Source organism: Camelus ferus, chromosome X, assembly GCF_009834535.1.
Source record: "Camelus ferus isolate YT-003-E chromosome X, BCGSAC_Cfer_1.0, whole genome shotgun sequence".
Lineage (NCBI taxonomy): Eukaryota > Metazoa > Chordata > Mammalia > Artiodactyla > Camelidae > Camelus > Camelus ferus.
In genome coordinates, this window is record NC_045732.1 from 45,315,030 (window position 1) to 45,327,100 (window position 12,071).

A 12,071-nucleotide genomic window follows, 5' to 3' on the forward strand; every position below is an offset into this window, starting at 1 on the left:
AGGGCGGTGATTGGTCACGGCGAGATTGCCGGAATAAGCTCTTTCGGACGTTCTAGCGGCGCCGGAAGTCCCGCTACTCCCGCCCTCTCTCCTCGCTTGCCCAGTTCCCATTGGCCGCCTCTGGGATGGACGCTGTGGTCGCCAAGCGGGAGCTTAGGGTGAGAGGTCGCGTGCGTGTGCGTGTGCGTGTGCGTGTGCGTGCGTGCGACCGCGCGCGGGCCTTTTGGGAGTGTAGATTATTCGGAGTTCGACGACTCCACAGCTAACCCTTCCGTGGGGGCTGAATGGCTGTCCGGGTCAGTGGCGAGGCTGGGCGCAGTGGCTGCCGTGCAGGGTGACGGCGCTGTCTTCCTGTGAGCTCTCTCAGCCTTGTTGAGCCCTGGCTCAGTCACGAGTCTCCCTGGGCGCGTGTGGCAGCGCACTGTCAGTCGGACAGATGCGTGCGGTTAATGTCGGGGTCGAGGTCTCTGAGCTTTCTTAGTGTCTCTCCCGGGGAAGTAAAGTATGTCATGCCATTTGGGGGTGTGTACCGCTAGGTATGACATCACAGATGCTGTTTGGGTGCCTTTCAGCTCTCTGATCTCTCAGCCTTTGCAGAGATTGTGGGTGAATGGGATATTTTATCTGTGTGGATTTTGTGAGCCACGGTAGAAAGCCTCTTAGGCATTGTGTGCGTGTATGCCTGGGTGTGCATCTTCTGAGCTTTTGGAAATTTGCGTCCCTGGTTGTGAGATCTCTAGGTATCTGCAGTCCAGAGTATGAGGTCTCTGAGCTGTTTGTGATTCTGGATCCCAAGTTGTGATGTCTCTCAGCTTCTTTTGGGCGGGGTGCAGGGGGATGTTTGTGTTAAGGTGTAAAGTATCTGAGCTGTTTGCGGATCTGTAGGACTGTGAGCAAAAACACTCTGGCTTCATCATATTGCTTGGATTTGGCCCACTTCACCTTCATAAACTGATTATATTAAGATATATTCACCTTTTCCCTTTTGGTTTCTGCTTGAGCAGTTCAGTCCTAAAGCGACTAGGTGCTGCAAGGCAAGGCAAGGCAAGTGTATGCATGTAGAGGCCTCCCAGCTTGGGGAGTCAGAGCGGAAGGAGGATATCCCTGGAGGTTGGGTGGGGAAAGGGCTGACTGGCCCAGGGACTCAAGCTGGAGCGGAGTGTGGAAGTCAAGGGCGGGGGATGGTTCAGCCCAGCGTGTGAGGAGGGCCTCTATGTGGAGGAGGGATGGCTTGTATGCATCGGGATTCATCAACTCAGTAAATGTATAAGGATGGTGGGGGCCACGCCTGTCACTTTTGGAAAAGGGAATTTCAAATACGGAAAGGAAGTAAACAAGAACAAATCCCGAGCTGTTACGGTACTGAAATTAAAGTTCTCCATGAGAATTCTTGGGTTTCAATCAAGATGTGTGCATATGTGGGTCGATTGATAGATACAGATGTATGCGTGTATGTGTACACACATATATCCCTAAATTTCTGGAAACAGCAACATCCCAGTGTCAATAAGTATACCTCCCCCTAGCTTCTAAATACCATTCTCCACAAAATGATGGGTTCCCAAGCTGGAGGAGGGTAAGGATAGATGAGCCTGCCTCAACTTGTCATGTAGTAATAAGGGAAAGTTCAAGGAATGATGGGAAGGTGTCAGAGGGACACAGATCCAGCTTGAAGGCACTCCCAGTGGAAAAACTGGGGACTCTTTTATATCTCTAGCTTTATTGAGCTGTTATTGACATGTTACATGTAAGTTTAAGGTATACAACTGTGATGATTTGATACACGTATATGTTGCAAAATGATTACCAGATTAAGGTTTGTTAACATTATCCCCTCACATCATTACCTGAAAAAAATTTTTTTATTTTGATAGCATTTCAGATCTACCCTCTTACCTTTCAATAGGTAACACAGTATTAGTAATTACAGTCACCATGCTGTACACTGGATCCTCATATCTTATGCATCTTGTAGCTGGAAGTTTGTACCCTTTGACCAGCATTTCCCCCAGCCCCTGGCAACCACCCTTCTAAACTATTCCTGTGAGTTTGACTTTTTTAGATTTCGCTTATAGGGGAGAACATAGAATATTTGTCTTTCTCTCTCTGGCTTATTTCACTTAGCATAAAGCCCTCAAGGTCCATTCATGTTGTTGCAAAAGGCAGAATTTCTGTCTTATGGCTGAATAATATTCCATTGTATATGTCACCACATTTTCTTTATCCATTCATCCCTCTGGGGACACTTAGATTGTTTATATATGTTGGTTGAAGCTGCATAGTAAATCTTAAAAGTTGCTGTTACTCCTCCAGTTTTGTTTTTCAGAATTACTTGGCTATTGTAGTTCCTTTGCCTTTCCACAGCAATTTTATAATAAGTTAGTCTGTATGTACCAAAAAATCCTGCTGGGATTTTTATTGGAATTGTATGAAATTGATGGATCTATTTGGGGTGTAGTGACATCCTAATTATATTGAATTTATCAACCCATGAACACAGTATGTGTCTCCATTTTGATAAGTCTTATATTTCTTCAGCATTTTGTAATTTTGAACATAGAGGTCTTGCTTCTGTTTGTCTAGGTTTCGGGAGGGGGGAAGAAGCTATTATAAATGGTACGTGTGAGTCTTTTTAAGAAGTTTTGTTTTGTAATTGTTTATTGCTGGTACAGAGAAATACACCTGATTTTGTGTGTGTGTGTGTTGAGCTTGTATCCTGCAACATTGTTAAAGTTGCTTATTAGTTACAGGAGTTTTTGTTAATAGATTTCATGGGATTTTCTATGTAGGGAATCTTGTCATCTGTGAATTGCAGCAGTTTGATGTCCTCCTTCCCAGTCTAAACCACTTCCTTTCCTTTCTTTCCTTACTAGAGTGGCTAAGACTTCTAGTACAATGTTGAATTCTAGCCGAGGTAAGAGTGGCTATCCTCCTGGCCTTGTTCCTGATCTTAGGGAGAAAACATTTAGTCTTTCTCCATGAAGTAGGACGGAAGGTGCAGGTATTGTTGTAGGTGCTCTATATCAGGTTTTAAAAGCTCCCTTCTACTCCTGGTTGGCTGAGTGTTTTCTTCATGAATGGCTGTTGAATTTTGTCGGATGCTTTCTCTGCATCAGTTGATATGATCATGGAGTTCTTTTTCTTTGGTATGCTGATATGGTGGATTGATTGATGGATTTTTGAATGCTGCACCAGCTTTGCATTTCTGGGATAAACCCCAGTAGATCATGATGTATTATTCTTTTAATATATTGAATTTGATTTGCTATTACTGTCTCTGTTTGATTCTGGTATCAAGGTAATGCTAATCTGATAAACTGATTCAACAAGTGTTCCTTCTCTTCTACTTCCTTGAAGAGACCGTGTAGGGTTGCTGGTGTTTCTTCTTACACGTTTGGTAGGATTTTCCAGGGATACCATCTGGGCCTGGAGATTTCTTTCCTGTAAGTTTTTCAACTACAAATTTGATTTTTAGGTAGATTCACGTCTATTCAAATGATCTGTTTAGTTTTGAATGAGCTTTGATAATTTGTTCCATTTCACCTAAATTGCCAAATGTAGGTATATAGAGTCATTCATAGGATTCTTGTCATTTCTGTGGGGTCTGTATGTAGCCTGTTTCATGCCTGATGTTGGTAAGCTGTGTCTTTACTTGTCTTTTTTTTTTTTTTTTTTTTTTTTGGTCTGTCTGTGTAGAAGTTGATGTAATGTTATCGACCTTTTCAAACAATCAGCTTTGGGTTTCATTATCTCTATTCTTTTTCTCATTTCTGTTCCAACCTCTATTTCTCTTATTCTCCTTGGTTTCAATTGATTTTGAGTTTTTTGGGTTTTTTTTCTAGTTTCTCAAGTAGAAGCTTTCATTACTGATTTGGGTTCTGTAGTCTTTCTACTACAAGCATTTGCTGCTGTACATTTAATGCTGGCACTGCTGCAGCTGCATCCTGCAGATTTTGGTAGGTTGTTTTCTCATTTTCATTTTGTTCAAGATCGTTTCTAACTTCCCTTGATACTTGCCCTTTGGTCCATGGACTATTTAGAAGTGTACGGTTTAATTTTTCTTGTGTTTGGAGATTTTCTTCTTAATTTTTTCTTACTTATTGGTAGTTTTTCTCTTTTGGTCAGACAACATTCTTTATATGATTTCAACTATTTTGCATTTGATAAGATTTGTTTTATGACCCAGGATATAGTGTACTTTGGGTAAACTTCCACATGGCATTGAAAAGAATGTAGTATAGTCTGCCTTGTTATGTGGAGGGTTCTGTGCTTGTCAGAACATCCAGTTAGTTCATGGTCATTCAGTTCATTTATGCATTCGAATTTGCTTTCTGTTTTCAGTATATGTTCAGTATATTGCTATGTTCAGTATATTACTGAGAGAGTCCAGCTACTGTTTGTAGACTTGTTTCAGCTCTTTCAGCTCTGTCTGACTTGGTGCAGATTTCTCTGGGAAATTAGAGCTCTAATGACCTCTTCGTAGGATTTGTATAATGATGGGAAATTAAGTTGTCACTGGATGATTATAGAACATGAGTATATAATTTTTTATTGAGTGATAGTCGCTTTACAAGGCTGTGTCAGTTTCTGGCATACAGCACTATTTTTCAGTCATACATGAATATACATGTCTTCATTTTCATATTCTTGTTCCCCGTGAGGTACCGCAAGATCTTCTATCTATTTCCCTGTGTTATACAGTCTAAACTTGTTTATCTATTCTATATATGCCTGTCAGTATCTACCAATCTCAAACTCCCAGTCTATCCCTTCCCACCCACCTCCCCGCTGGCAACCACAAGTTTGTATTCTTTGTCTGTGAGTCAGTTTCTGTTTTATATTTAAGTTCATTGCTCTTTCTTTTTTTTTAGATTCCGCCTATAAGTGATATCATATGGTATTTTTCTTTCTCTTTCTGCCTTACTTCACTTCTCCAGGGACATCCATGTTGCTGCAAATGGCATTATGTTGTCATTTTTATGGCTGAATAGTATTCCACGGTATAAATATACCACCACTTCTTTATCCAGTCATCTGTCGATGGACATTTAGGCTGTTTCCATGTCTTGTCTGTTGTAAATAGTGCTGCTGTGAACATTGGGGTGCAGGTGTCTTTTTGAATTAGGGTTCCCTCTGGATGTATGCCCAGGAGTAGGATTACTGGGTCCTATGGTAAGTCTATTCCTAGTCTTTTGAGGAATCTCCATACTGTTTTCCACAATGGCTGCACCAAACTGCATTGCCACCAACAGTGTAGGAGGGTTCCCTTTTCTCCACACCCTCTCCAGCATTTATCATCTGTGAACTTTTGTATGATGGCTATTCTGACTGGTGTGAGGTGATGAGTATATAAATGTTTAAAAACATTTCAGGTGAAATTTAAATGCCTAAGAACCTCATCATATGGCTTTTTTTCTTTCTGCTATTAGTTTTGTCAGGTGAAGTAATTCTCCTTCATTAAATTCTGAAGATCTGAATCTGATGAAGATGCGAGAAGTGTTAATAGTCCAGCTTTCCTAGTAACACTTTATTTCTCGTGTAGTTTTCACACTGCCAGTTTTATTGTGTTCAGTGTTTCTACCGCTAATGTCTGTGATTGACCTAACAAAAGGCTGACGGTAGTAATATTTTCTGAGCCGAATCGTGAGGAGATGGCCAATAGTGTTTTCAGATGGAGAGTCTGAGGAAAGGGGCAGAAGGGAGAGAGGGTGGAGTGGGGGTGGGGAAGGTGAGAGTGTGGGGCTGGGGAAGGATACGGTAGAAGCAGAAACAGAAGCGAAGAGACACAAGAGGAAAAGCTCGGGCTCCTGGACTGTGTTTAGCCATGTCTTTATGCACATGTGTAATATGAGGGTCATCGGTTACCCACAGCAACACTGTGAGGTAAGCGTTTTCCATGTTATCGTCCCTTTTTACAGATGACGAGGCTGAGACACGTAGAGGTTTACAGGTGAAGGAACTTACCCAGAGTCACCCAGCCAGCAAGGGCTGAGTCACATTGGTACCCAGGCCAGAGAGAAACAGAGACGTGGTGTCCGGCACCAAACTCTGGAACACACTGCAGCGTCCGGTGTCCCCTGGATCAAAAGGCAGGTGACTGTGTCCAGCAGCGTGAATCAGATCACGCTGGGTCTCTGTATGGATTGAAGGTGACGTCTGTTCAGTGCATGAAAGACTGGGGTGTCATCTCCATATGCACACGTCACAGAGGACGGTTCCCCGTAGGTGTGAAGGTCTATCCTTATCTTTGCTCCTGCTGATGTCAGTCAACATCCTCATCCTTATGGAAAGTAGCGTATCCATAGTATAATGATAAACGGAGCAGTAGATACAACATTATGAAGGCATTACCTCCCCACCCACCTCATCATTTTTAAAAATGCATAGAAAGAAACCTGGAAGACAAGAGACCACATATTAAGTGTTTTTCTCTTAAATGTGAAGTTCTAGGAAATTTCCAAATAACATGTATTATTCACTTTTTATTTTCTGTACTTCATTATTCCATAGCCAACTTTTCTATTCTAATTTAAAAGTAGTCCTTCTGAAGACCCATTCTCTTAGGTATCTTGACGTTTCAGGATTTAATTAAAAAAAAATGTTTTTATATCTTTGCCAGGTGAAAAACCAGACAGCGCATTGAAAGCGGGAGAATGATCTTTTGTACAGTAGGTGGGGAGCGGCGGGGAGGGGAGCAGAGAGGTCCTGATAGAAGGTTAGGTAAGTCTGCAAGTGTAAACGAGGCCACACAGGATAGAGGCCAAACCCAAATCACACGTGGCACTTCCCTACAGAGAGAGTGGTGTTCTATCCGCATAAGTATCCATATTAGGACTTCTTAGGCCTTCGCTCTTTTTTGGCTCCCGTGGCTCGGTGGGGCAACACGCAATACTTACAAGGAAGTCCTGCTTTGAGCCAGGCTGTGGGTGAGGGTCGCACCCTCCCCTGCAGCACCGCCCCATTTGTGGGCCATCCGGAGCACTTTTCTTGATGTCTGGGAGCCTGCAGATTCAGAAGGGAAGAGAGGAAGAAGATTCATAGTGCGGTAGGTAGGTCCAGCCCTCCCCCAGTAAATCCATACGCAGAGAGTGAGATGCAGGTGCAGTCATCAGTTGGGAAGGAGCAGAGCTGGATTGGGTGACTCAAGGAGGAAACGTGGAAGTGAATGCAAAGGGGAGAAAACACGTTAAGAGGGGTGAACAGCTACAGTTCCCATTTCTAGTACGAGGATAGGGTGCTCCATTATTGTTGGGAGAGGGCTCCCTGCTCTGAGCGCTGGCAGGGCCTCACTGCACTTGGTGATGAGCATTCTGAGGACCCGCCATCAGCCCTAACTAGGGGGTGCTGAGCATGTGAAGCCAGGAAGGAGTCAGCCTTTACCACCGACAGACACAGAGAGCTTCTTAGGCCTGCTGAAGGTACTGCTGTGGCACCTCAGGGAAGCTCAAAGGTGCCCTGTAGCAAAACCACCAGTGCTTCCTCAGCCTCCTGAACCAGCTCAGGGAGGCTGCCCAGACACTACATACTGATCTGGATGTGCCTGGTGGTAGCGGGGTGTGTGTGTGTGTGTGTGTGTGTGTGTGTGTGTGTGTGTAATGAATATGATCTCTCTGTTTATTTAATGGTTCACCAAGCTCCAGCTGTGGTCAGGGCACTATGCTGGGTGTCTGGGGGATACAAAAAAAAGAAAAAGACACATCAGTGCCTTCATGGAGTTTATGTGAAATCGTGAGACAATAGTGAATCTAACAATCACGCAAATAAACGTGAAAACTGCTGCTGTGATTGGTGAGAGCAGACAGGCACACCCCAGGGCTTCGGAGGAAATGCCCTTAGCCAGATCTTTACGGAAGTCTTCCCTGAAGAGACATGACTTGTGTTGAAATGTGAATGATGCCCAGGAGTTAACTAATCAAGAGGCTTCAGGAAGAGGGGACAGTCTAAGTGAAGTTTGGAAAATTGGAGGGTGTGAAAGAAGCCCAATAAGAGAGACAAGAGGAAGCTCTGCTTTCCATATGGCTAAAGAGGTGGGCAGGGGCTAGACCACGCCTCGGCGTCCTTGTGTAGGAGTGTAGTCTTTATGTAAAGTCAGGGACAGCTCTGCAACAGGAAGAGAGGGAGGGGAGAGGGCGACAGAGACCGACACACTGAGCGGATGTGAGAGGCGACTTAGAAGGGAGGTTTCACAGTCAGAAGGAGGGAGGCTTTGGACTAGAGCTGATGGGGTGGGCACAGGAAAAAGTGGAAACATCAAGTATTTGGGAAGTAAAATGGGCAGAACTCAGCAAGGATTTGGACTTGAGGTGAAGGAGAGGGAGTTGCAAAAATGGTTATGACTAAGTTTCTGTGTTTACTCATAGGAGTACGATGGAGTTGTCCATTGACATGGGGAATACTAGCAGACGGCCCAGTCTGTAAAGCATTCCGAAATAAGATGTATTTATGAAATCACGGTGTAGGTGGATATGGTAACCAATATTTAAATATTTTACCTAAAAGTTCCTTTTCCTTTTTAAAAAAAAGTCAGAGGTATTGAGATAAAATTTCATACAATAAAAGTGAACCTTTTAAAGGACAGTTTGTAGAGTTTTGACAAGCATATACAGTTTTGTAACCACCTCCACAATAAAAATACAGAAGAATATTCCCTTGTGCCATGTGCCATCAGACTCCTTCCTCCACTCCCATAGCCTGGAAACCACTGATAGATTTCTGTGCCTGAAGTTCTGTCTTTTCTAGAATTCCATTCACGTGAAGTCATATAATGCGGTAGGCTTCTAAACCGGCTGTTCTGGCTTGGCATGCTCGGCATGCATCCATGCTGCTGCATGCATCAGTACTTCCTTTTTTATTACCGTGTAGTATTGCTATGTGTGGGTGTCCCTGTTTTTCTTTCATCCATTTACCAGTTGTTGAGTATTTGGGTTGTGTCTAGGTTTGCTTCATATGAATAAAAGTGCGGAGTGTTTGAGTATGGGTATTTTGACTTGCTTTCATCCCTCTTGGGTAGAATTGTCTAGGAATAGAATTCCTAGGTTGTATGGTAAATTTACGTATCTTTGAATCTAAACTGTGTCCTCTGGAGACAACAGACAGTTGGATCTTTTTTTTTTTCTTTCATCCAGGATGTCAACGTCTGCCTTGTGATTGGGTTCTTTTATCTGTTCACGTTTCATGTTGATGCAGGCTGAAGCCTGCTGTTACACATCTTTCCCCGTGTGTCTCGTGTGTTTTTGTTCTCTGGTTCATTTACTGCTTTCTTTTGCATTAGATGGATAGTTTCTAATGTAGCATTTTAACTTCTTTACTGATTTTTTCACTGTTTTTTAGGTTATTGCCTTAGCTGTTCCAGGGCTACCATAAGCATTTTAATTGATCACAGTCAGCTTCAGATGTATACGAATTCTAATGAGATAGAGAAACATTACTCCTATGTTGGTCTCTTCCCATTTCCCTCTTTTCCTCGTATTGTTACATATAGTACATCTATAACGGGTACATCCCATTAATATTCTTATCATTATTACATTATACCGAATGTTACATCTTTAGAAAGCTGGTATAAGACAGAATATCAAGTATATTTCTAACTTCTGTTATATTAACCTTCTTTGTCACTATTTCAGCTTCTTTTCGTTTGTTCTTGTGGATTTGAGTCACCATCCAGATTTGTTTCCTTACCTCATACAGTTTTGCTCCCAACCACCGCCTCTGTGCCGTTATTGGCAAATATATTACATTATATATGGTATTGTGACAACAGTCAATTATATGATGTTGTTTTATACAAGTGCTTTTTATTTTCCTTATTTTATTATTTACTTTTTATTTCACTTTTTAACGCCGTTCTTGTGGTATGGTTCCTGTAGAGTAAAGTACACATACTTCAGATATACAATGTGATGAAGTTTGATAGATGTATAAACCAAAGAACCCACCATCACAGCCAAGATAGCGAACACTGCCATCACTCCCCAACAAGTGAAAATTTCAAATTCTCCATTTATCACTTCCCACACCCTTTACCCTCTGGTGACCATAAGTTTGTTCTCTATGTTTGTGAGTCTGTTTCGGTTTTGTACGTAAGTTCATTTGTGTCCTTTTTTTTTTTTTTAGATTCCACATATAAGCCATATTACATGGTATTCTTATTTCTCTTTCTGTCTTCACTTAGTATGACATTCTCCAGGTCCATCCATGTTGCTGCAAATGGCATTATTTTATTCTTTTTCATGGCTGAGTAGTATTCCATTGTATAAATACACCACAACTTCTTTATCCAGTCATCTGTCCATGGAGTTTTAGGTTATTTCCATGTCTTGGCTATTGTAAATCGTGGTGCTGTGAATATCAGGATGCATGTGTCTTTTCAAATTATGTTTTCTTCTGGATATATGCCCAGGAGTGGGATTGCTGGATCATGCGGTAAGTCTAATTTTAGTTTTTAAAGGAAATCTCCACACTGTTTTCCACAATGGCTGCACCAGACTGCATTCCCACCAACAGTGTAGGAGGGTTCCCTTTTCTCCACAGCCTCTCCAGCATTTATCACTTGTGGACATTTTAATAATGGCCATTCTGACTGGTGTGAGGTAGTATCTCACTGTAGTTTTGATTTGCATTTCTCTGACAATTGGTGATGTACAACTGCTTTTTACATACGGGACGAAAAGAGTAAAAATGTGTATTCATAAAGTCATTTGCACTTGTATAATTACCTTCACCTGTGCTCTTTGGTTTTTCATGGGGATGTGAATTAACATCTGGAGTCACTTACTGCAGCCTGAGGAACTTCTTGAGTTCTCCTTGTGAGCCAGTTCTGCTAGGAACATAATTCCTCACTTTTTGTTTTTCTGGGAATGCCTTTATTTTGCTTTCATTTCTGTTCCTTTAAACCACTTACTTGTGGTATGCTTGACACGTAAAAAGCCGTACATATTGCATAGGTACTTCTCCATGAGTTTGGGAATATGTATACACCTGTGAAATCGTCACCACCATTAATAGACGAAACTGCGTTGTATTTTCTGTACGCTAGCAGTGAACACTCCAAATCAGTGATGAAGAAAACAATTCCAGTTGTAATATGATCGAAAGAACATATACTTAGGAGTTAATTGAACCAAAGAGGTGTAGGAGTTGTACACTGAAAATTACAAAACACAGTTAGTAGAAATTAAAGCAGAAGTAAATGAGAAGACATTCTGTGTTCATGAACTGTTAAGATGGCAGTGTTCCCCAAACTGATCCAGACATTCAGCACAATCCCTATTAATATTCTACCTGCCTTTTTTTAGACGTTGAGAGGCTGATCCTGAAGTTCATATAGAAATTCCAGGGACCCAGAATAGCTTAAACAATCTTACAAATGAAAACCAAAGTTGCAGGACTCATACAGTCCAATCTCAAAACGTATAGCAAAGCTCTGCTTAACAAGACAGTGTGGTACTGGCGTGAAGGTAGACATGTAGATCAGTGGAATAGAATCGAGAGTCAAGGACTCAATCCATGTATCTGTGATGAGTGACTTTTTGACAACAGTGCCAAAAGAACTGAATGGGAAAGAACAGTCTTTAGTAAGCCAGAAAGAGAAAGAAAAATACCATATGAGATTGCTCATATCTGGAATCTTAAAAAAAAAAAAAAAAAAAAAAGAACATAAATACAAACCAGAAACAGATTCATGCACATAGAATACAAACTTGTGGTTGCCATGTCGGAGTGGCGTGGGAAGGGATAGACTGGGAGTTTGAAATTTGTAGATACTGACAGGCACATGTAGAATAGATAAACAAGACTGTACTGTATAGCACAGGGAAATGTATACAAGATCTTGTGGTAGCTCATGGCGAAAAAGAATGTGACAATGAATATATGTATGTACATGTATAACTGAAAACTTGCAGTCTATACTGGAAATTGACACAACAGTGTAAACTGACTATAACTCAACTTAAAAAAATAAAACAGTCTTTTTAGCAAATGGTACCAGGACAACTGGATATCCACATGCAAGAGACTGAATTTGCCTTCCAGCCTCATACTGCAGACACAATTAGTCAAAGTGGATC

General features: G+C 41.8%; 1 long non-coding RNA gene across 2 annotated transcripts in view; it reads left to right on the plus strand.

Moving 5' to 3' along the window:
* The first annotated feature begins 208 nt into the window (after positions 1 to 208).
* LOC106730616 overlaps positions 209 to 12,071 on the plus strand; it is a 29,994-nt gene continuing 18,131 nt past the window's right edge. The window contains exon 1 of one of the 2 annotated variants that reach the window (XR_004317864.1): positions 209 to 353. This is a non-coding gene — a long non-coding RNA (uncharacterized LOC106730616). The remainder of the gene's footprint in view (positions 354 to 12,071) is intronic. The other variant, XR_004317865.1, reaches the window with a different exon arrangement.